This window comes from Vicugna pacos, unplaced genomic scaffold (assembly GCF_048564905.1).
Source record: "Vicugna pacos unplaced genomic scaffold, VicPac4 scaffold_20, whole genome shotgun sequence".
NCBI classification, from domain to species: Eukaryota; Metazoa; Chordata; class Mammalia; order Artiodactyla; family Camelidae; genus Vicugna; species Vicugna pacos.
In genome coordinates this window covers 17,481,643-17,505,195 of record NW_027328741.1, presented here as the reverse complement: position 1 = coordinate 17,505,195, position 23,553 = coordinate 17,481,643, and the positions used below count along the sequence as shown (strand labels likewise).

The 23,553-nt window shown below is 33.6% G+C and overlaps 1 long non-coding RNA gene across 1 annotated transcript in view; it reads left to right on the top strand.

The window, feature by feature from the left end:
- LOC140693823 (uncharacterized) overlaps positions 1-21,287 on the top strand; it is a 36,498-nt gene extending 15,211 nt beyond the window's left edge. The window contains exon 4 of the long non-coding RNA XR_012069523.1: positions 21,011-21,287. This is a non-coding gene — a long non-coding RNA (uncharacterized lncRNA). The remainder of the gene's footprint in view (positions 1-21,010) is intronic.
- The last annotated feature ends 2,266 nt before the right edge of the window (positions 21,288-23,553 follow it).

Here is a 23,553-nt window from a genome sequence, read left to right as displayed (position 1 = left end):
GTACATTTCTAGAAAATTGTGCATTTCTTTTAGGTAGTCCAGTTTGTTGTCATGTAAAAGCTCATAGTGCTTTCATAACCTTTTTTTTTTTTGTATTTCTGAAATATCAGATGTTATTTCTACTCTTTCATTTCTTATTTTGTTTTGGTCCAGTCTCTGTATTTCTTGATAAGCCTGGCTAAATGCTTACATGTTTGTTAAATTTTTAAGAAAAATTAAAGATGTTGATGATATGAATTGTAATTTATTTTTCAACTTTTACTTTATTTATTTTCAACTTAATCATTAAAGATTTCTCTTTCTATTGCCTTTGGGTTTTGTTTCTTTAAGTTCTTGTTATTTTTGGTGGTATGCTTTGTCCTTTCTATGAGGTTTTTCTTGTTCCTTGTAGAAGCCCTGGCTTCTTCTCAACTTCCCTCTTAGATTTGTCTTTGCTGCAACCCATACATTTTATGAAGCTGTGTTGTCATTGTAATTTGTCTCCAGGTATGATTTTATTACCTCTTTGATTTCATCATTGAACATGTTTTATTTTATTTTTTTAAAGGATGTGGTTTGACCTCATGTTTGTGCTTTTCCTATTCTTTCAACAGTTGATTCATAGTTTCATACTTTTGTGTATGTAAAAATACTTGCTGTAATCTATATTTGCTTAAAGTTCCTGAGGCTCATTTCATGACATAATGTGTGGTTAATTCCTTAGACAACATCCTGTGCACACTTGAAAAGTTTATGTGTTCTGCTTTTCTGATGCAGTGTCTAACATTTCAGTTAGGTTCAAATGATCTAATATGCTATTAAGACCTCTGTTTTCTTACAGATATTCTTTCTGGATGATCTGGCCTTCATTATAATAAGGTCTTAAACTCATCTACTATTATTGTTTTATAATGAATTAATTCTTTGTTGTCTACTAAAATTTCTTTTTATACATAGGATCTATGGTGTTGGGTCCATATATAATTTAATGAGTGTAATACCCTATTTTTTTATTGATCTCTTTTTCTTTATATAATCTCATGTTTCTTTCATTTTGGCCCTTATTTTAAAATGTATTTCCTATGAGTTGAGCATTGCAATCTGCACTTTCTTGTCATTTCCAGGGAATATCATTTCCATTTATTTCCAGACTATGTTTATCTTCCACCATAAAGTGAGACTTTTTTGGGAGGGAGGCAAAGATGTTAGAGCAGAAGGATGCCCGTAGCTCACCCTTTCACACAAATGCACCAAGACTCACATCCACAGACCCACTCAGCTAACCAGAGGACCTGCAAAACTCTGCCAGAACATTGTCCTCTTCAATAGATAAAGGTGCGAAAAATCTGGTAGGAGAAATGAAGAAAGAAAGAAGAAAAGGCAAAACATAGTGGGACAGATCCCATGGGGAGGGAGCAGCAAAGAAGGACTGGTGCTCATTCACTGTATCTCCCCTCTACAACTTAGAGTTTGGCAGGACGGAAGGGGAGCCTCCAAGGTTTGACCTTTACAAAGTATAATTTGACTGACAATTCTAAGTTAACAGGCACAGAGGATCACTCTGAAACACAGCCAAAAATGCACCCCAGATGCAGGGGGCAGGGCCTTGCTGCCCGAGCTGGGAGGAAGATGGGGATGGCTGCACTGAGGCATCCCAGTGGAATGGAAAAGGCTTTGTGCCATTGCTGTGGGTGCAAAGGGCAGAACAACCTGGGCCTTCCATAAAACGACAGGGCAGATGTGCCCTTTTGGGGGGAAGGGTACTATCCCCATCTCTGGAAATCTGCAAAAAGTTCTAGGTGAAGAGAGTTGGGGCTAAGACACAGCCACCATAACCTCTGGTGTTTTGCACCCAGGTGACAGTGGGGGCAAAACCTGCATCTACACCTAAGAACCTAGATGCCTCAAGAGCCAGATGGAGACTTGCCTACAGCCTGAAGCAGATAGGATACTACTGTCCTGGTTTCTCAGAGATCTTGTCCACCAAGACAAACAAGGAGCTGGATTTTGGCCCAGAACAGGGACAGGGCAGATACTCAGTCTACCCTGAGCCCACTTCTGTTGTGCAAACCCGAGGCAGAAAGTACAGTGTCACAGTGCAGCAGAGTGACCGGCACCCTGAGGGTGCATGTGGCCCCCTACATTTTGGGCTGGAATGCAGCCCCTGAAAATGGTGTTGGGAAAGGTTGTGATGCCCAATCCTGCCTTGTCAGTCTGCAACATCTGACTGCAGCATCAGGCAGGGCAGTGATAAGCCAGCCCATAGTAAAGAGAGCTGAACCTGACCCAGTGTTGGGTTTGGGAGCTATCTGCTTGCCGACATGCCCTGGGAGCACCACAGATGAGGGCTCCAATGGAGGGTCTCAGGAAACAGCAGGCTGAGATTCCAAAACAGGATGAATACAGAAAAGTTTCACAGTCTCCAGGAGGACACTGACCACCCCCATGTTTTAATCTGTTTTACCTATTCCATTTTCCATTACCCTCCTAATTTTTACTTCTTATGCAATTATATATACCCCCATTTAAATCCCTTTGAAATTTTTAAAAATATTTTTATTATTATTATTTATCAGATTTCTGCTTCAACTTGCTTTTCTATTATTCATTATACAATGTCTTCAAAGCTTTTGTTCTCCCTTCTTTAAAATTCTTCATCTCTCTCTCTCTTTTTTCCATTTTCTAACTTGTATTACTACATAGGTATTAGGTAGATAAACTCTTTTAGGACCGCAGTAGATAACTGATACTCCATAAATCACAGTGCCAGAGAGGTAGGTGCAAGATGAAGAAGCTGAGAAACCATTCACAATTAAAAGAACAAGAGATATCCCCTGAATTAATGATCAGTGAAATAGACATCAATATCCTACAAGATCAAAATTTCAAAAAAATAGTGATCTTATTATTGAAGGAAATTAAAGATAGTGTTTAGAGATATAAAATATGTTTAAAATGAAATGAAAGGTATAAAGAAGAGCCGAGTAGAATTAGTAAACCCATTGACTGAGATGAGGAATGATATAAAAGCATCACAAAGCTGACTAGACAATGCAGAGGAAAGAATTATTGACTTAGAAGACAGGACAATAGAAAGCACACAATCAGAATAGCTACAAGAGAAACAATGAGAAACAAATGAAAAATGCATGAGATCTATGGGATATTATAAAGCATGCCAATCTTGGTATGATAGAAGTCCAAGAAGGGGAGGAAAGATCAAAGGTGATTGCAAAGCCGTTTGAAGAATTCATGACTGAGAACTTCCCAAACATAAAGAAGGAATCAGATACTCAGGTACAGTAAGCTCAGAGTGTCCAAAACAGGAAGAACACAAATATACCCACACCAAGACATATAATTAAGATGGCCAGAGCCAAGGATAAAGAAATGATCCTAAAGGCAGCAGGAAAATAGCAAAGAGTGAGATACAAGGGAATACCCATAACTCTCCCAGCTAATTTCACTACACAAGTACTACAGGCCTGAAGGGAGTGGAAAGATATATTCAAAGGCCTGAGTGAAAAAAGATATACCCTAAGATACTTTAATAAGCAAGTCTATCCTTTTTGGTAGAAGGAGACATAAAGAATTTCACAGGCAAGAAAATGCTTCAAGAGTTTAGCAACACTAGACCCATGCTAGAAGAAATATTGAAAAGTCTACTCTAAATAGAAAAGAAGCAGGATGCTTCAGAAATGTGAAATTCACAGCTGGAAACATGATAACTCATGAATTACAAATAAAATATGCACAAAATTTTAAAATAAGATATCCAAATCATTGAGAGTCGGAGAGGGAAGCAGGAAAATAGAACATTTTTTTTTTTAGTCTTTAAAAATTCTTTTGTTTTTGGTTAAATGGGATTGAGATCATGTTACTATCAGTTTAATAAAAGCAGTTATAATAATGGTCTAAAAGACTTATAATGAAGGGTGACAACAAGACTAAAACATATCAGGGAGTCACTAAAACAAAATAAAATTCATGAAAATACAAAGGAAAATGACCAAACCATAAAAGGAAGGTGATATGAACAAAGAGGAAATAACAAATCAACAGCAAAGATAAGGTAAAAATGGCAATAAACAGAAACCTATCATTGATTACTGTAAATGTTAATGGAATAAATGCTCCAGTAGAAAGTCAAAGAGTGGCATGTTGTATAATGAAGCACGAACCTTCAATATGCTGCATACAAGAGAACCACTTCAGATAGAAGAACACATATACATTGAGAGTGAAAGGATGGAACAGGGAATTACATTCAAATAGGAAATCCAAAAAAGCAGGTGTTACAGTACTGATTTCAGACAAAATATTCTTTAAAACAAAGGCCATAAAGAAAGATAAAAAAGGACATTTTATAATGATTGAAGGAGTGATTAAAAAATGAGAATAGCCCACTCGTTAATACATATGCATGAAAAAAAGGAGCACCTAAGTACATAAAATTATTACTTACAGATATAAAGGGGGATAGTGATGGGAATCTAATCATAGTTGGAGAATTCAACACTGCATTAACATCACTGGAAAGATCACTGAGACAGAAAATGAATAAGGCATCAGAGAAGGTAAATAATACAGTAGAAATATTACACTTGGTGGATATTTTCAGAGCATTGCAACCACAAAAAATAGAATAAAGTGCACATGGGGCATTTTCCAGGATTCATGATATACTTGGGCACAAAAGAAACCTCAGCAATTTTAAGAAGATAGAAATTATCTCAAGCATCTTTACAGACCACAAACCCATGAAGCTAGAAATCAACAACAGAGAAACAAAGGGGAACAAAAGGAAAACACGGAGATTAAAAAATATGTTAATAAAAAACCAATGGGTCAATGAAGAAATCATAGCTGAAATGAAAAATACTTTGAGACAGAAGAAAATGAAAGCAATACCACACATAATTTATGGGTCACATCAGAAGCAGTGCTCAGAGGGGTGTTTACAGCAATACAGGCCTTCCACAAAAAGAAGAACAATTTCAAAAAAAATTTAAACCACCAGCAGAATGCACTGGAAAAAGAAGAACAAAAAACAACAAAAGGCAGCAGAAAGAAGGAAATCATAAATATTGGGGAGGAAATAAATAAAATAGAGATTAAAAACACCATAGAAAAATATCGACAAATCCAAAAGCTGGTTTTTCGAAAAAGTAAGTAAATTCAACAAATCTCTGTCCAAACTCGAAAAGAAGGAAAGAGAGAGACCACAAATTAGCAAAATTAGGAAGGAGAATAGAGAAATAACAACAAATAAAAAATACAGAATATCATACGAAAGTATTATTAAAAGTATATGGATAACCTACAGGAGATGGACAATTTTCTGGAAACATACTGTCCACCAAGACTGAATCAAGAAGAAACTGACCCCCTGAACAAGGAGAGCACTAGAAATGAAATCAAAATAGCAATATGAAAGCTCCCTACAAATAAAACTCCAGGACAGGACGGATTCAGTGCAGAATTCTACCAAACATACAAAGAAGAACTCATACCAGTCCTTCTCAAACTCTTCCAGAAGATTGAAAAGTAAGGAATACTCCCAAAGTCATTCTATGAAGCCACAATCACCCTGATACCACAACCAGGCAAAGACACTACCAAAAAAGAGGATTCTAGATCAATATCACTGATGAACACAGATGCAAAACTCCTCACAAAAATTGTAGCAAATAGAATCCAACAACACAGATGAAAGGTTATACATCATGACCAATTGGGGATTATGCCAGGGACACAGGGGTGGTTCAACATATGCAAATCAATCAGTGTAATACAGCACATCAACAAGAGAAAGGAACAAAACCACATGATCTTCTCAATAGATGCAGGAAAATTATTTGATAAAATTCAACACTCAAGTTTGATAAAAAATCTCACCAACATATCTCAGCATCATGAAAGCTAAAGATAAACCTACAGCCAGCATAGTACTGAATGGTGAGAAAATTAAACCTTCCCACCAAAATCTGAGACAAGACAAGGATGCACACTATCACCACTCCAACTCAATATAATCATGGAATTCCTAGCCACAGCAGTCAAACAAGAGAGAGAAGTAAAAGGGATGCAAATTGGAAAGGAAGAGGTAAAATTCTCACTATATGCAAATAATATGTTACTATATAGAGAAAACCCTGCAAGATCCAACCAAAAACTACTACAGCTGAACGGAGAATTAAGCAAGGTAGCAGTTTACAAGATTAAGGTTCAAAAATCAGTGGCATTTCTTTACGCTAACGATTCAGATAATGCTAAAGAGCTACAGTAAAAATGACAGCACTGTATTGGTAGGAAAACAGACATATAGGCCAGTGGAACATTATAGAGAGCCTAGAAATGAACCCACAAACTTTTAGTCAATTAATCTTTGACAAAGGAGGCAAGAAAATACAATGGAATTGAGACAGTCCCTTCAGGAAATGGTGTTGGGAAAACTGGACAGCAGCAGGAATATCAATGAAGCTAGAACACTCCCAATGAAGCTAGAATACCATACACAAAAATAAACTCAGAATGGGTCAAAGACTTAAACATAAGACAAGATACAAGAAACCTCCTAGAGGAAAATATAGGCAAAACGTTATCTAACTTACGTCTCCAAAATTTTCTTGCAGGTGAAATAAAAACAAGAATAAACATGTGAGACGTAATGAAACTTACAAGTTTCGGCACAGTTAGAAATCGGAAGTGAAACAAAAAGACCACCTACGGAATGGGAAAATAATTTGCATATGAAATCTATAAAGGCTTGATCTCCAAAGTATATAAGCAGTTCATCCAACTGAATAAGAAAAAATAAACAACATAATACAAAAATGGGCAGAAAACCTAAACAAGCGATTCTCCAAGGAAGACATACAAATGACCAAAAGACACATCAGAAAATGCTCAATATCTCTGATTATCAGAGAAATGCAAATCAAAACTACAGTGAGGTATCACCTCACACTACTCAGAATGGCCATCATTCAAAAATCCACAAATGACAAATGCTGGAGGAGCTGTGGATAAAAGGGAACAGTCCTTCACTGCTGGTGGCAATGCAGTATGGTGAAGCCACTGTGGAAAACAGGATGGAGATTCTTCAAAAGCCAAGGAATAGACTTATCATATGACACAAGAATCCCGCTCCTGGGCATAAATCCAGAAAAAACCCTATTGTAGGATGACACCTGCACCCCAATGTTCATAGCCAGCATTATTTACAATAGCCATGATGTGGAAAAGTCCAAAATGTCCATCAACAGTTTATTGAATAAAGACGAGGTGGTATATTTATACAATGGAATGCTATTCAGGCTTATAAACTGACAGCATAATGCCATTATCAGCAACATGGATGCTCCTGGAGAAAACCAGTCTAAGTGAAGTAACCCATATATAGAAAGAGAAATACCATATGAGATGGCTCATCAGTGGAAACTAAAAACAAAACAAAACAAAAAACAAAAAAAAACAGAAATTCAAAACAGAAATAGACTCATAAATATAGAATACAATGTTTTGGTTGCCAAGGGGGCACGGGGCAGGGAGAGATAGACTGGGAATTCAAAATTGTAGAATTGATAAACAGGATTGTACTATATAGCACAGGGAAATATAGAAAACATCTTACGGCAGCTCACTGAGGAAAAAATGGGAAAACAAATGTGTTATGTTCATTGTAACTGAAAGATTGTGCTCTTCGCTGGAATTTGAGTCAACTTTGTAAAATGAATATAAACGAATAAAAAAAGTTAATAATAGAAGAAAACATGATCCTAAATATTACAGGTGTAAATATAAATTAGAGAGCAAAAACACTATGCAAAAGAGTAGTAAAACACCAGATTTTGTTTTATGTTTTCTTTTTAAGGTAAGCAAAATCAAAAAACCTCTAGCCAGGTGCACCAAGAAGAAAAGAGAGATGCTCCAAAGAAATAAAATAAGAAATAAAAAGAGAAATAATAATTGTTACCTCAGATATACAAAAAAAGGATCATTTTGTCAACACATACATGCCAATAACCTGGACAACTTAGAAGAAATAGGCAAATGTCTAGAAAGAGACAGAGATAAGGAAAAACAAATAATTTGAACAAACTAATTACTAGAAGAAAGTTAGAATCTTCATTTAAAAAAATCGTTAAACATTAGTGCAGATATAAACAGCTGTCGTGGAGTACTGTACAAACATACAAAACAGGACTTATACTGTTCAAACTATTCAAACATAGTGAAGATGTGGGAAACTCCCAAATTAATTCAATGAAGACTTCATCAATGTGATAGCAAAGCCAACAAAGTACAGGCAAAGAGAATTTCAAGCCAATATATTTGATTGATTTAGTTGCAAAAGTTCTACCAAATATCATTAGCAAACTGCATGCAACAATAGCTAAAATGAATCATGCACTATGATCAACTTGGATTTATTGCAGGGTCACAAGAGAGGTTCAACATACACAAATCAGTTTGATACACCAAATTAACAAAAGAAAAAGTGAAAATGATGTGGTCACCCCAATAAATCCATAAAAAGCATTTCAAAAAATTCAACATTTATTCATTAAAACAACAACAACAGCAACAACAACAACAGCAACAACAACAACAACAACAGCAACAACAACAACAGAAACCTCTTACAAAAGTAGGATTCAGGAAATAAATCTCAACATAACTAAAGTCATTAATTACAGACCCACAGAAAATATAATATGTAAAAGTGAAAAACTGAAAGCCAAAATAAGAAATAAGACAAGGATGCCCACTCTCAAGATTTCTATTAAACACAGTATGGGATGCCCTAGCAACAACAATTGGAATAGAAAAAAATGTATTCAAATTGGATTGAATGTAGTACAACAGTCATTATTTTAGATGACATAATAATCTATATAGAGAACTCTAAAGATTCTCCACATCAGAACAACTAAAACTAATAAAGACATTTACCAATGTTGCATGATTCATGATTAATATAAAATACTGTCACATTTCTTTAACAATGAAATATTCCATAATTTAAAAAACCATATGAAATCAGATGAAAAATGAAAAACCTATTAAAAATCAAGATAAAAAATCATTAGGACACTGATAAAGAAAATTGAAGATGATGCAAGAAATGGAAAGAAATCTCAAGGTCCTAGCTTAGAGGAAATAATATTGCTATAATATAGATACTACAAAAATGTCTACAGATATAAAGTGATTCAGATCGAAATACATGATATTTTCCATAGAAATAAAAACAGTCCTAAGATTTGTAAGGAACTGCAAGAGAACCAGAACTGCAAAAGGAACAATGTGGGAAAAGAACAAAGTTGGAAGCATAACCCATAACCCTCCCAGATCTCAGACAATATTACAAAAATACAGTAATCAAAACAGCACAATACTGGAAAACAAACATCTATATCACTGGAACGGAACACAGAGGTAGAAATAAAACATCACACCCATGGTCAACTAAACAATGACAAAGGAAACAAAAATATACAATGCCTAAAAGACAGTCTTCAGCAAGTGATGTTGAGGCAATTAGACAGCTACATGTAAATCAATGAAATTTGAACACTCCCTCATACAGTACAAAAATAAACTCAAAATGATTTAATTATCTGAATCTAACACATGACACAATAAATCTCCTGGAAACTAACATAAGGAAAACAATAGATAAATTGTACTGAGATTTTCTTATCTCACTCTCCCAAGCTGAAAACAATAAAAGCAAAATAATCAAATTAGTCTGAATTAAAATTAAAAGCTTATACACAGCAAAATAAACAGAATGAAAACATGAAATTCCAAATGGGAGAAAACATTTGGAAAAAATGCAATCAACAAGAGGCTAATTTCTAAAATACACACATCGTTTATAAAACTCCATTTCAAAAATCTACAAACAACCCAGCCAGAAAATGAGCAGAAGACAATTCTCCAAAGAAGACACACAGATGACCAACAGGAACATAAAAACATGCTCATATTGCTAATCATTATACAAAGGAAAGACAAAAATATAATAATGTTTTACCTCACACTAGTGAGAAGGGCTGTCATCAAAATGTCTACAAATAATAAAGACTGTGGAGGTTGTAGAGAATAAGGGACTCTCCAACGCTGTTGGTGGGAATGAAAATTAGTGCAACCACTTTGGAAACAGTACGGAAGTTCCTTTTAATAATAAAAATAGACCTATCTTATGACACAGTAATCCCACTCCTGGGCATATAAAACATAAAACCTGAAAACAACGAATCCTAGGGTAAAACAAAAGAAGTACACTTGACTTAATTTGATTTTTCATATGTCTCCTCTGGCAGGGGAAGCAGAAGCAAAATTAACAAAAGATGATTGTATCAGTCTAAACAGATTTACACTGCAGAAGAAATGATCAATAAAATGAACAGTCAACCAAGACAATGGGAGAAAATATATGCAAGTGATATTTTCCTATCAAGTGTTAATATCCAAAATATATGGCAAACTCATACACCACAACAAAATAAAGACCAAACAATTCAATTAAAAAAAGTCCATAGGTACTGAATAGATAGATCTGAATCAATTTTCTGTAGAAAACATACAGTTTGCTAAATGACACATGAAAATATGTTCAGAGTTATAAATTATTAGGAAAGTCATAAACCAAAAATGAGACAACACCTCACACTTGTCAGAAGGCTCTCAACAAAAGGAAAAGAAATAGATATTGGTGAGATTGTGGAGAAAAGGGAACACCATGGAAACTGTTGATAGGAATGCAAAGTATTGATTCCATAACATATAAACATCAAATTTTCTTCATCCAGTTTTCTGTCAAGGGATGTTTGGTTCGTAGGCCCCTGTCTGAAGGCTCTAGAGAATAAGCCCATGGGCTGAACTAATAAACAAGCTGTGAGGAGTGTTACATATCCAGGCTGGAAAAGAAATGGCCTATTCAATGTATCCTGTATGGTTGGCTGGATAGCCTATGCTGGATAAGATACTCATAGGAGGACAACGTAAGACAGGCAGAGCCGGCTGGATAAGAGATGGCCTACTTAATGAAGTTCTGTGATGAACTTTTAAACAATCCTTGATCATTTAACATCCAATGCTTACTGCAGGAGCATGGGGACATAAATAGCTTACGATTATTAACATTGTTATAACTTAGATGATATGTGAGGCATTGTGCATGATGTATATAAACCCTTTTCCTAAGAATCAATAAACAGAGAACTGCTTCGCTTATCTCCACACAGTGTTTGTGTGTATATTATATCGTGCCTCTGACAGGTTTAATTTAATTTGTTGGGAGTAACTTAAAAAGATGTTGCATTATATACAATACTCTTTCTGCACCTATTGAGATGATTATGTGAGTTTTATTTCTCATTCTATTAGTGTGGCATGTCATCTTTATTGATTTGAATATTTTGAAGTTTCCTTAAACCCAGGGATAAATCCCTTTACTCATGTATGTGTATGATACATTAAAAGTTTTATTGAATCCATTTTGCTTGTGTTTTCTTGAGAATTTTGGATTATATGTTCATGAGGGTTATATTATATATATTGCATATAATGTCCTTTCTAGCATTTTATGCAAATATAGCTGGCATCATAAATCTAGTTTGGAAACTTTCACCCCATCAAATTCTTGGAAGATTTGGGGTAGAATTGGTGAAAAATTGTCTTCAAATATATGACAGAATATACCAGTAAACACTTTTTGTAAATATTTTCTGGTTTCAGAGGTTTGGATTACTGATTTGCTCATACACAGTTTTGCTATATTTAACTTTCTAATTACTTCTTGATTCAGTATTGGAAGACATATTTCTGGGAATTTGTCTTTTGTTCTAGGTCATTCAAATTGTTATCTAGTGGTCATTTTTTATGATGCTATGCATCTCTACAACATCAGTGTTAATATCTTCTCTTCTATTTCAAATTTTATTTGTCTTTATTTTCTTAGCCAACCTAAACTTTTGTCCAGTTTATGTTTAAAAGAATCACACTTAGGTATATTTTTTGTTATCTTTTCAATTGTTTCTCTTGTTATTTGCCTTACTCTCATTCATTCAATTTTCTTCTTCATTCTTTCTGTTTTCTCCTAGGTTCTTGATGTGTAAAGTTAAGTAGCGTGAATCTTTGTATTACATTCATTATTAAATATTATTTATTTATTTATTTATTTATTTAATTTGTCTATTTATTTACTTATTTATTTTCTTATTTACTTATATATTCATTTATTTATCATTGAACTACTTCCATTTACAACGTGTCAATCTGTGGTGCATAACACAGTGACCCACTTCATGCATATGTTTGCATGCCTATTAAATTTAACTTCACGATATTTAACATACTGCCCTGTGTCATACAATAGACATTTTGAAAATATTTATTTTTATATATAGTGGATAACATTTATAAATCTACAGCTCCCAAATATATCCTATCCTTGACCATTTCGGCAGTTACCATAAGATTATTATGTAGATCTGCAAGTGTGTTTCATAGTTGTAGATGAAATCATAGTGTTCTCATCCAAATTTTTTTTTTTAGGTTTCTCCATGTGTCATGCCATGTATAATTTTTCTTTCTCTTTCTGGCTTACTTCAATTAGAATGACACATTTTGGGAGATATATTTTGCTGCAAATGTCATTGTTTTATCAATTTTTATGGCAGAATATTATTCCATTTTGTAAATAAGGCATAAATTCTGTATACTGTCATCTGTTGATGGACATTTAGGGTGCTTCCATGTCATGGCTTTTGTATATAGCACTGCTAAGAACATTTGTGTGCAGGTGACATTTTGAATTAGGGTCCTCTTTTATATATACCCAGGAGTTGGATTGCTGGATAAGTTAAATATATTTTTATTCTTTTGAGGAATACCCATCCTGGTTTCCACAATGACTTCAACAAACTACATTCCTACCAACAGTGTAAGAGGGTTCCATTTCATCATAGCTTCCCCAGCATTTATTGTTTTTGGACTTTTTATTGACGGCCATTGTGACTAATGTGAGGTGATAATTCATTATAGTTTTGAATTGCCCTTCTCTGATAATGAGAGTTAGCAATTTTTTTTTCAAATTTCTATGTGGCATTTGTATGTCTCTAATGGATAATGTATTGTTTAGGGCTTCTGTGCATTTTCAGATTGGGTTTCGTTTTTTTTGTATTATTATTAGGTTGTATGAACTCTATATTTTGGAAATTTAGCCTTTGTCAGTTGCATCATTTCTAAATATTTTCCTTAATCCTGTAGTTAGTCATTTTGCTTTGTTTATGGTTCCCTTTGCTGTGCAAAAGCTTATAAGTTTAATTAGGTCCAATTTTAATAATTTTGCTCTTACATCCATTACTTGGGTAGACTGTACTAGGAGATCATTGCTGAGATTTATCTCAGAGTGTTTTGCCTATGTTTTCTTCTTGGAGATTTACTCTGTCTTGCCTTACATTTAAGTATTCAAGCCATTTTGAGTTTATTCTTGTGTATGGAGCGAAGGAGTGTTCTAACTCCATTGCCCTGCTTGCTGCTATCCTGTTTTCCCAACACCAGTTGGTGAAGAGATGGTCTTTTCTCAGTCATATTCTTGGCTACTCTGTCAAAGATTAATTGAACATAGGCCTGTAGATTTATTCCTAGTCTCTCAATTCTGTTGCATTGGCCATATGTCTATTTCTGTACCAATATCATGTCGTTTTCATTATTGTAGGTCTGCAATAGTGTATGGAGACCAGGAGGGTTATTCCTCCAGCCTCTTTCTTTGTCTTCAATATTGTTTGGAAAATTATAGATCTTTAGTGTATCTATATAATTCTTATGATCATTTGTTTCAGTCCTAAAAAGAAATGTTTTGAATAATTTGATAGGAAATCACATTAAGCCTGGGGATTGCCTTGGGCAGTATGGCCATTTTAACAATATTATTTCTTCCATTACAAGACCATTGGTTATCTTTTCAATTCTTAAAATCCTTTTTGATTTCCTGAAACAATGATTTCCTGTTCTCCATGTATAAGTCATTCACCTACTTGGTCAGAGTTTTTTTAAGCATTTTATAGTTTTGGGTGCAGTTATAAAAGGGGTTGTTTCTATACTTTTTTTTTCCTGTTGATTCAATGGTAGTGTAATGAAATCTAATTGGTTTTTGTACATTACACTGGCTACCTTGCCCAATTCCTTTTTTACCCTAAGTATTTTTTGTGAAGCTTTTACAGTTTTCTATATATAGTGTCATATCTGCATATCATGACAGTTTTAACTCTTCTTTTACAGTCTGAATCATTTTATTTATTTTTCTTGCTTGATCGTTGTGGCTAGGAATTCCAAGACTATATTGAAATTGTGAGAATGTGCATCCTTGTATTGTCTCAGGTTTTTGTGGAAAGGGTTCCAGTTTTTCACCATTGAGTATTTGCTGGCTAAATATTTGTCATAAATAGCTTTCATTATGTTGAGATATGGTCCTTCTATGCCCACTGTGATAAGAACTTTTATCACAAATAGGTGTTAAATTTTATCAAATGCTTTTTCTGCATCTACTGAGATGATCATATCATTTTTGTCTTCTCTTTTGTTGATATGGTGTATCACAATTGTTTGATTGATTTGCAAATGGTAAACCATCCTTGTGTTCCTGGGATGAACCTAAAGTGTAAATGGTGCATGATCTTTTTTTACATGCTGTTGGATTCTGTTTATTAATAATTTCTTAAGGACATTTACATCTATGTTTATCAATGATATTGGCCTATAGTTTTCTTTTTGGGGTAGTGTCTTTTTCTGCTTTTGGTATCAGTTTGATATTGGCCTATGGTGTCAGTTTGGGAGTACTCTCTCCATATCAATCTTTTGGAAGAGTTTGAGGAGGACTGGTATGGATTTTTCTTTGTATGTTTGATCAAATTCCCCAGTGAAGGTAATTGGGTCTGGATTTTGTTTGCAGAGAATTTTATTTTATTGATATTTCTATTCGATTTCTGGTGATCTGTCTGTTCAAATGGTTAATTTCTTCTTGATGCAATATTGGTGGGCTGAATGTTTCCAAAAACTTCTCCATTTTTCCTGGTTGCCCAGTTTGTTTACATACAGTTGCTCATGGTAATCCCTTATGATATTTTGCAAATTTGTTGTACTCTTTGTATTTTCTCCATTTTCATTTCTTATATTATTTGTGTTCTCTCTCTTTTCTTGTTGGTGAGCCTGTACAGAGATTTGTCAATTTTGTTTACTATTTTAAAAAATAATTAGATTAATTTTTTTCTATTTTTTAATCTCTATTCCAAATCTTCCTTCCATGGTCTTTATTTTTTACATCATTCTGTTGACTTTTGGTTTTGTTTGCTCTTCTTTTCTTGATTAGTTTACATAGAATGTTAGATTATTTATTTGAAATTTTTCTTCTTCTTTGACGAAGGCCGTTTCACTATGAACTTCCCTCTTAAGACTGCTTTAAGTTTTCCATAGAATTTGTGCTGTGTTTTGTCATATTTCTCAAGATATTTTGTAATTTCTTCTTTTACTTCATCAACTCTCCCCCTTGTTTTAGTACCATGTTTTTTATTCTGGATGGTGTCATTTTTTCTCCCTGTTTTTCTGTTTCATGGTATTATACTCAGAAAAGATGCTTGAAATATTTTTTATCTTCTTAAATTTGTTGAGGCTTTTTCAGAGCCTGAGTTCATAATCTTTCCTAGAAGATGTTCCATGTGCACAGAAAAGAGTGCATATTCTGTTTTGGGGAGAATTACTGTTTTAAAAATATCAACCATCTCCAATTATTTTATAATGTCTTTTAGTATCTTTGTTCCCTTATTAATTTTCTGTGTGAAAGACCAGTCCAGTGATGTAATGGGGAGTTATAGTCTCCAACTCTGATTGTGTTCCCAGGGATTTCTGTCTTTTTATCTATTTGTATTTGCTTTATATATTTAGGGGCTACTATATTGAGTGCATATACATTAATGAGTATAATACCCCCATTTTGCATTGTTCCTTTAATCATTATATCATGTCCTTGTTTATCTTTCTCTATGGCCTTTCTTGTAAAGTCTCTATTGTGTGAAGTCAGTACTGCTAGTCCTGCATTCTTCATATGTACATTTGAATGGAATATATTTTTCCATCTTCTGACATAAATTTGATGTGTGTTCCTCTCGCAAAAGTGGTTCTCTTGTATTCGTCATAATGTAGGGTCTTGTTATATTATCCCATCTGACAATATATATCTTTTGATTGAAGTACTAAATCCATTAACATTTGCGATAATTATTAATAGACTAGTGTTTATTTCCATTTTTAACTTCATTTTCCAGTTGATTGGTATTTCCTTTTTGTTCATTTCTTTTTCTTTTTGTGGCTTGATAAGTATTCTTTTATAATCTTGGTTTCTTTTTTGCTTTGTGAATTCATTGTAAGCTTTTGACTTATTATTACGTTGTTTTATATTTATATTGACCTATGATATTTCTGTTTATTTTAACTGATAAGAATATAACTCAAACCCATCCTGCAGAGAAGAGAAACAAGAAGAAAACACTCTGTATTTTCATGTTTCAGTCGGTGACGCATAAAATTTTGACGTCCTGTTTTACAACATCATATTTATTCTGTTGTAAGTCATTGTAGCTATTTCCTTTCTAATTATACCTTTCTCTTTTCTATAGCTTCCTGCTTGTTTTTTATTTAGAGTATATCTTTCATTATTTCTTTTTCTCTTGCTTAATTCTTTTAGTATTTGCTTGTGTGGAAGCTATTTATCTCGCCTTCTACACTAAAAGGTAGCCTAGCTTGATAAAGTATCTTAGATTACAGCTATTTTCATTCAGGACTTTGAATATGACTTGCCACTGCCTTCTGCCTGTTGTATTTGTGCAGGAAATGTATTTACAAATACAATGTATTTAATTATATATATGTAAAGAAAACCTACAAATAAGTTAACAAATAAGGAGAAAACCTATACATTAAAAAACAGAAAATATTGATGAATGAAATTAAAACTGGTCCAAAGAAATGAAAAAAATCTCTTGTGTTAATAATGTGAAACAATGTGGTTGCAACAACCCTACTACCCAAAGCAATCTACATTTAGTGTGATTCATGTCAAAATACCCATGATATTTTTCCATTTAATAGAACAAATAATTTCAAAATTTATATGTAACCACAAAGAACATGAGTTGCCAAAATAATCTTCAAAAAGTGTATTAAATATAATGGTGTAAAGTTCTCTGACGTTAAATAGTCCTACAAAGCTTTAGTATTTAAAACAACATGATACTGGCTCAAAAACAGACACCAATGAATTGAAGAGAATAGAGCAACCAAATATAATCCCTCACACCTATGATCTTTTAACCCATGATAAAGGAAGCAAGAGTATAAAATGAAGAAAAGACATTCTCCTCAATAATTAGTGCTGGGAGATTGAACATGTAAAAGATAGATTAGAATATTTCCTCACAATGTATACAATCCATGAGCACAGAATATCTTTGTATTTATTTTGTTTGCTTTTATTTCTTGCACCTGTAATTTATACATCTATGCTTAGATCTTTTATTTCACTTATCAAATTTATTCGTATTTTAATATTTTTGGTATTAATTTACACACAATTGTTTCCCTAATTTCTCTTTCTGATAATGTGTTTTTAGTATACATAAATGCAACGGATATTTGTATATTGATTTTGTATTCTGCAAGTTTACTAAGTTTGTTCATTATTTCTAACAGTCACTGGAGGAGTATATGGAGTTTTCTATCTATGCATAATTATGTCATCTGTAAAAATTTTACTGCATTTTTACAAGTTGGATGCCTTTTATAATTTTTCTTGACTACTTGTTCTGGCTAGGACATCTAGTACTGTAATTTAGGACTTCTGAAAATGAGCTACTTCTTCTTATTACTGGGCCAGATGAAAACATTACTGTATGTTAATATTGAACTTGATGTTAGTCATGGGTTTCCCATATATGGCTTTTATTATGTTTAGTTACATTCAATCTAGAGCAAATTTGTTAAGAATATTTTTATAAAAAAAGGTAATATCCAATCTGTGAATAATTTTCCTACATATTTTCAGATTGTTATTTTTGAATTCTTTGTTTTCTAATGGACGGTATCACATATATTCATTTACATATGTTAAGTAATATTTATGAATGAGGACTAAACCCAACTTAACTATAATTTCTAATACTTATAACGTGCAATAAATTCAGGTTGCTATTATTTATTTAGAATGGAATTTACAGATACTGAAGGAAAATTTTACATTGTAGCTTGAGGGTACATTTATTTATTTAAAAATTTTATCTCCCATTTTGAATTTGGCTTATGTTTAACGGAATTTATTTCTAAATAAGTATATAAGTATTGGTAGAACTGGATTTACCACAGTTTACTGATACAGAACATAGCTATTGTTACAATTAGTGCACAAGACACTTGCCTTAAAATGCCATATTATACTTACAATGACAAATGTTTCAGGACTGAGAAATATGTTGCTTCCTAAAATGCATTACCTGGTCTTTTCCAACCCAACCCACATACACTGTTATTTCTTTGTTTTTTGATTGTTTGTTTCCCCCTTAATGGAGGCACATTTATTGAACCCAGGATATTGTGCATAAGAGTATTAATCAACATCATTTTGGAACACATAACAGAAGCCCCAAGGGTATGTATTATATAGATGACAAGAAAATTTATTAGTTCTATGCACTGAGAAACCTCTGAGTGAAAGAATGGCAAAAACAAACATTTGTAAATATACAATAAGATTGTCTCTCTTGTAATTTTAAAGTAGTATATTAAATTACATTTGTTTTACTTATAGCACTGAATTACAATTTAAAACAAAAATGCCACCCTTTGGGATTTCTTAAATTTTAATGATTATTTTAATCTAATTTTATTTCATAAATATTTACCATTTATTTATAAACATAAAAAATAAACATATTTATTCTTCACGTTTTGAATATAGAGATACATATTTTAAAGTACACAGATAAATAACTACTTCCATTTCCAAATCAAACTAAGTTTCACTTTAATTACAAATGATGATGAAATCATTATACCATTTCTTTACAGTTTTTACACAAATTTCACTTTAAATTCCAAAACTTTAAAATTACTATAGATATTTTGTGCATTATTTATACTCTGTTCACCAATCTGGTATAAATTTGTGTACAAAAGGATGGAGATTGGTTTTATTTCATAGACCCCAAAATTAAATTATTTAAAAAGATTTTGTGGGAATAAGATTTGCAGATAACACTATAAACATAAGCATCCTATATGTTTCATTTTAACTGGATGAATGAGAAGTAAACAGTGGCTGAATGTTACTCTTGGGTTGGTAGGAGATCAGTCGCTTTGTGATGTGACAGCTACTCAGATTGAGAACCATTGTGATGGCCTAGCAGTTTATCTGTGCAAGACTGCCAAAGCTGCATTTGTAGCTGCAGTGCTCAAAATCATGCTGATTAGAAAAGTAGCTGTGGAAAAATTTATTTGAGATGGTACATGTTTCTTCAGAAATTCAAGATGTGTCTCGTAAAGATGAACAAACTGGTTCAGGAAACCCCGGTAGATCTCTATTGTGTGATCAAACATTCTCTGGGGACTTGGACTTGAGGTCTATGATTGAGGAAAATATTTTCCAGACTTTCTCTGAAGAATCCATGATAAAAAGACCATGTTACACACATTGTGTCTCTGAACCAGATGAAGATAATAATTTTCATTCTCTGACATTTCCCAGAATACTCTGGAAAATGACTGGGAGTGACCAATTTAAATCCATCTGTTGGGATGATAATGGAACCTCTGTAGTGATTGATGAAGATGTCTTTAAGAAGGAAGTTTTGGAAAGAAAGTCCCCTTTCACTATATTTGAAACTGGAAGTATGAAAAGTTTAGTTAGAGAGCTTAAGCTTTATGGGTTTAGTAAAGAGTGGCAGAATTTTCAAAGATCTGCTTGTCTAGCTGACATTCTGGCAGAAGAAAAATTAGTCTCTGTTTTAAGCAAGATATTCAGAAATATTAGTTACGACTTGGTAACTTATATATAAAAGTTTATTTTGTACATCAATCTATGGTAATATAAATGTAAAGCTAGATTTTGAAAATTGTATAGAACTACTAAGACTAAAATCCTTTATTTTTTCAAAAAAATGAGGACAGTGCCTTAAGTAGTCAAGATTATGAGAAACTTTGCTTGCAACTATGAATCACACCAGAAATCTAAATAAAGGTATTAAAGTTGCTTTAAAAATTGGAATTCACCATTGCTGCAAATGTTAACTTCTTAAATTTGATGACTATAAAATTTAAATTTGTATTTTCCAAATAAGGAACTTCAAAATATCATCAGCATTGTTCATATTTTGATGATATTTTCTATGCACAGTAAACGTGAAATCTGAGGTTTTATTAGTTAGGCTTATTGTAGTCTTGTATTTTGGTTTAAAATATTACTAAAATTTTTCTCCTTTGGTTGTAGCTGCAATTCTATCATTATCCAAATTTTAAACGAGTCTGTCCCCAGCTTTTAGTGAGAATAAAAAGAAGAGTTGGGATTAAAAATGCCTCTCTGGTATCTTCATTGGATGAAGATTTCAAAAAGAAGCACTTTAAATCAGGTGGTAATGTGGATAATCTTAATTCTGGTTTTGTGGCTGACACTAGTGGAGAAAGTCCATTTTTATCTCCTGCAAATTTAAATATGAATCTAATAAGTAAGCCCCCTACTAGCCACATTATTGGTGATACAAATACCCCGATCAGAGGTGATTTTTCTCCTCCATCATCAATATCAGTTAGACCACGAGTGCAAATTGCAGTGGATCAACGTGCTATTTTAAGTCAGTTTACCACTGTCCACGGGCACTCTCAAAGCAGCTTCAATGAAGCAAATGACACTGTTGTGAACTTCATTACAACTACAACTTCTAATTCTCAATACAGCATCTTGTCTCCCATACAGAGCAATTGTTATGGACTGATGTTGGAGCCTTCTACTTTTCCAAATAGATATCACAACAAATCTGCCAGTGAAGGTCGTTTTTCTAAACTTCAACCAGGGAGCAACCCACGGTTTCCAGTGCCAGGGATAGCTGATACATCAACTACCTCTCTTTCAAAGCCAACTCATCAACCATCTTCAGTTTATCAACGTCATCCTAATTAAAACTGATCTACCAGAGGACTACCAGATTATGCAAGATAACAAAGATTAAAATTGATGTTGTCAAATGTCCACAAATATCTGCAAATTTCTTTTTTGAACAATAAACATAGATTTGTACCTGTATTTTCCTTATTTGTTTTAAATGGAGTTAAAATTTAAATGTGAGACTAAGTAACCATTTAAGAAAAAAAATATTTGATTGATTTGATCATTTGATGGAACAATATGTAAGTAAATTTAAATAATTTCTTGTAAGGAAGAAGAGAAAATGGAAGAATTTGGAAAAAAACTAACACATGGAGAGAGACAAATGTACTAAATGGTTTCTGGTTCATCCTTGAAAGTATTAATAGTGTTAAGTTAGGATAGGTTGGAACAGAAGGTAAATGTAGGACAAGCCCAGGGATCATGGTCTCTATTGTGTCACTCCTGGAACCATAAAGTTCACATAATGTAGTCTCAGATAGCATAATAAGCATGTGGTAGAATTTAAGAAGCAATTTTATCTATGGTCTTCTTTGTGCTGTTCTCAAAACATTCCAATTGGTGGTTTCATTTCCTGAACTAAAGAGTCTACAGTATATTAACAAGTCAATAATTTATGTTGCTTTTACGTTCCAGCTAAAGACAAGCTTATGTCCTCAGGTTGGCACTTAATGCCTATCCATCTCTAAGCCCAGAAACTCAACTTAGTTTAGTCATTCCTTAATAAATCTGGTATCTGACTTCCTTGGAATATCTTTATGTTTCACAGTATCTGGAGATATATCCAGGCAAATGCTTGTCAACAATGTAAGCTCCAACCTTACCACTTTTGTTCCAGCTCATCCATGGACTTTAGGTATCCTCCTTTTACCTTCTTAGACTTTCCCAGTCTCAGCATGAAACCACCTCCTCCAGATGTTTTCTGTCTATCCCCCTTTCATTGTCTAACTTGGATACCAGCACTGTAAGCACAGCACATGCCACAGGATGCAATTTAATATTTAGTGAATGAAAGATACATGTTGACTTTAAGGAAAATCTACTTTCCTGAAACAACAAATCTCTCATACTTTTCAAACTATTTCGTTATGGTGTTTACTCTTCCCCACAAACTAGCTCTTTTCATAGCCCAAGGACTAGTCACTCAAAACAGTAAGTGGAAGTAGGTAAAGTAGACAAAGTATTATTTTCTTCTTAATTCATGCCTCGAGAGGCATAAAGTATTCCATTCTCATTTGCTGGATTTCTTCCTATCTCTTCATCACACACCCACCCAAAATAGCTGATTCTCTTCCCCATACCAATAACTATACTGCCTTCTAATTAATTTACTTCTTAGAATTAGAGCTTTGTCCAGAAGAGACAGTGCCATTTCAAACTTTTAATGTAGATTTATACACCCCACATAATTTGTGCCCCTTCTAACCTTAACACAGGAAGTATCTAAGAGGTACTAGACCCTTGGTTGTGGTGGTCGTATTCAGTAACGAAATTGCAATCTAATATGTGTGGAATAGTAGGAGGTGAGGGTGGTGGAATTAAAATTTGTCCAACTGCAAGATTACCAAATTTCTGCAGATATTAGGAAATATAATATATTCCTGGAAGACTTTGAGTATTTCCCATTTATTTAAAATAAAAGGTGAAGCATTTTCAGAATGTGAAATGCCCTGAAAGGCTGGAAAAATTGTAGGCAAGGTCAGGGTGTCTAAGGCTTCTGGTCATAATCATGCAGCCAGTGTCAGCTGATAAGACTGGAATGGTAAAATTGAGTCCTGAAAATGTGTCACCAGTTGTGAAGAAAGTATTTGATTATCTGGAGAATGGGCAAATGGTCCAGGGTAAGCTCTTGGAACATCCCACCAATATGACCTTTATCAAGAGAAGAAAGAGACCACTTGCAGTAGGAGATCTGTGTATTGACAGCAGTGGTTTTTCCTACAACAGAAACATCACGCTTTTAAGTTTGTCAGCTCAAATCTGATGGTGGCTATGTTTTTGCTTACATTAGCAGTCTTGGGTTCAGATGGGCTGGTTCAGCAGCTAGTTTCCAGCTCTCTTATCAGACAGTGGGTCTTACCGTAATCATCTTAACAAGGTTCTATACTTATAAGCCAAAAGCTACAGTTTACTTTCAAAATTCAAAATCCTAAAGAAGAATATTGTTTGTTTGTCCATCTGTAGTTTTCTCCCTGGTAAAATCTAGACCATTGGCAAAAGTACAAAAGTTGGCTGGTGCTTTGAAAACTATTCTCTGTGCACTGCCCACTGAATTCTTCCCAGTAAATACTACAAATCTGTCTACCACTGTGTGTGTGTGAAGATGGATTGTTAAGTTTGTCTTAGCTGAGTCA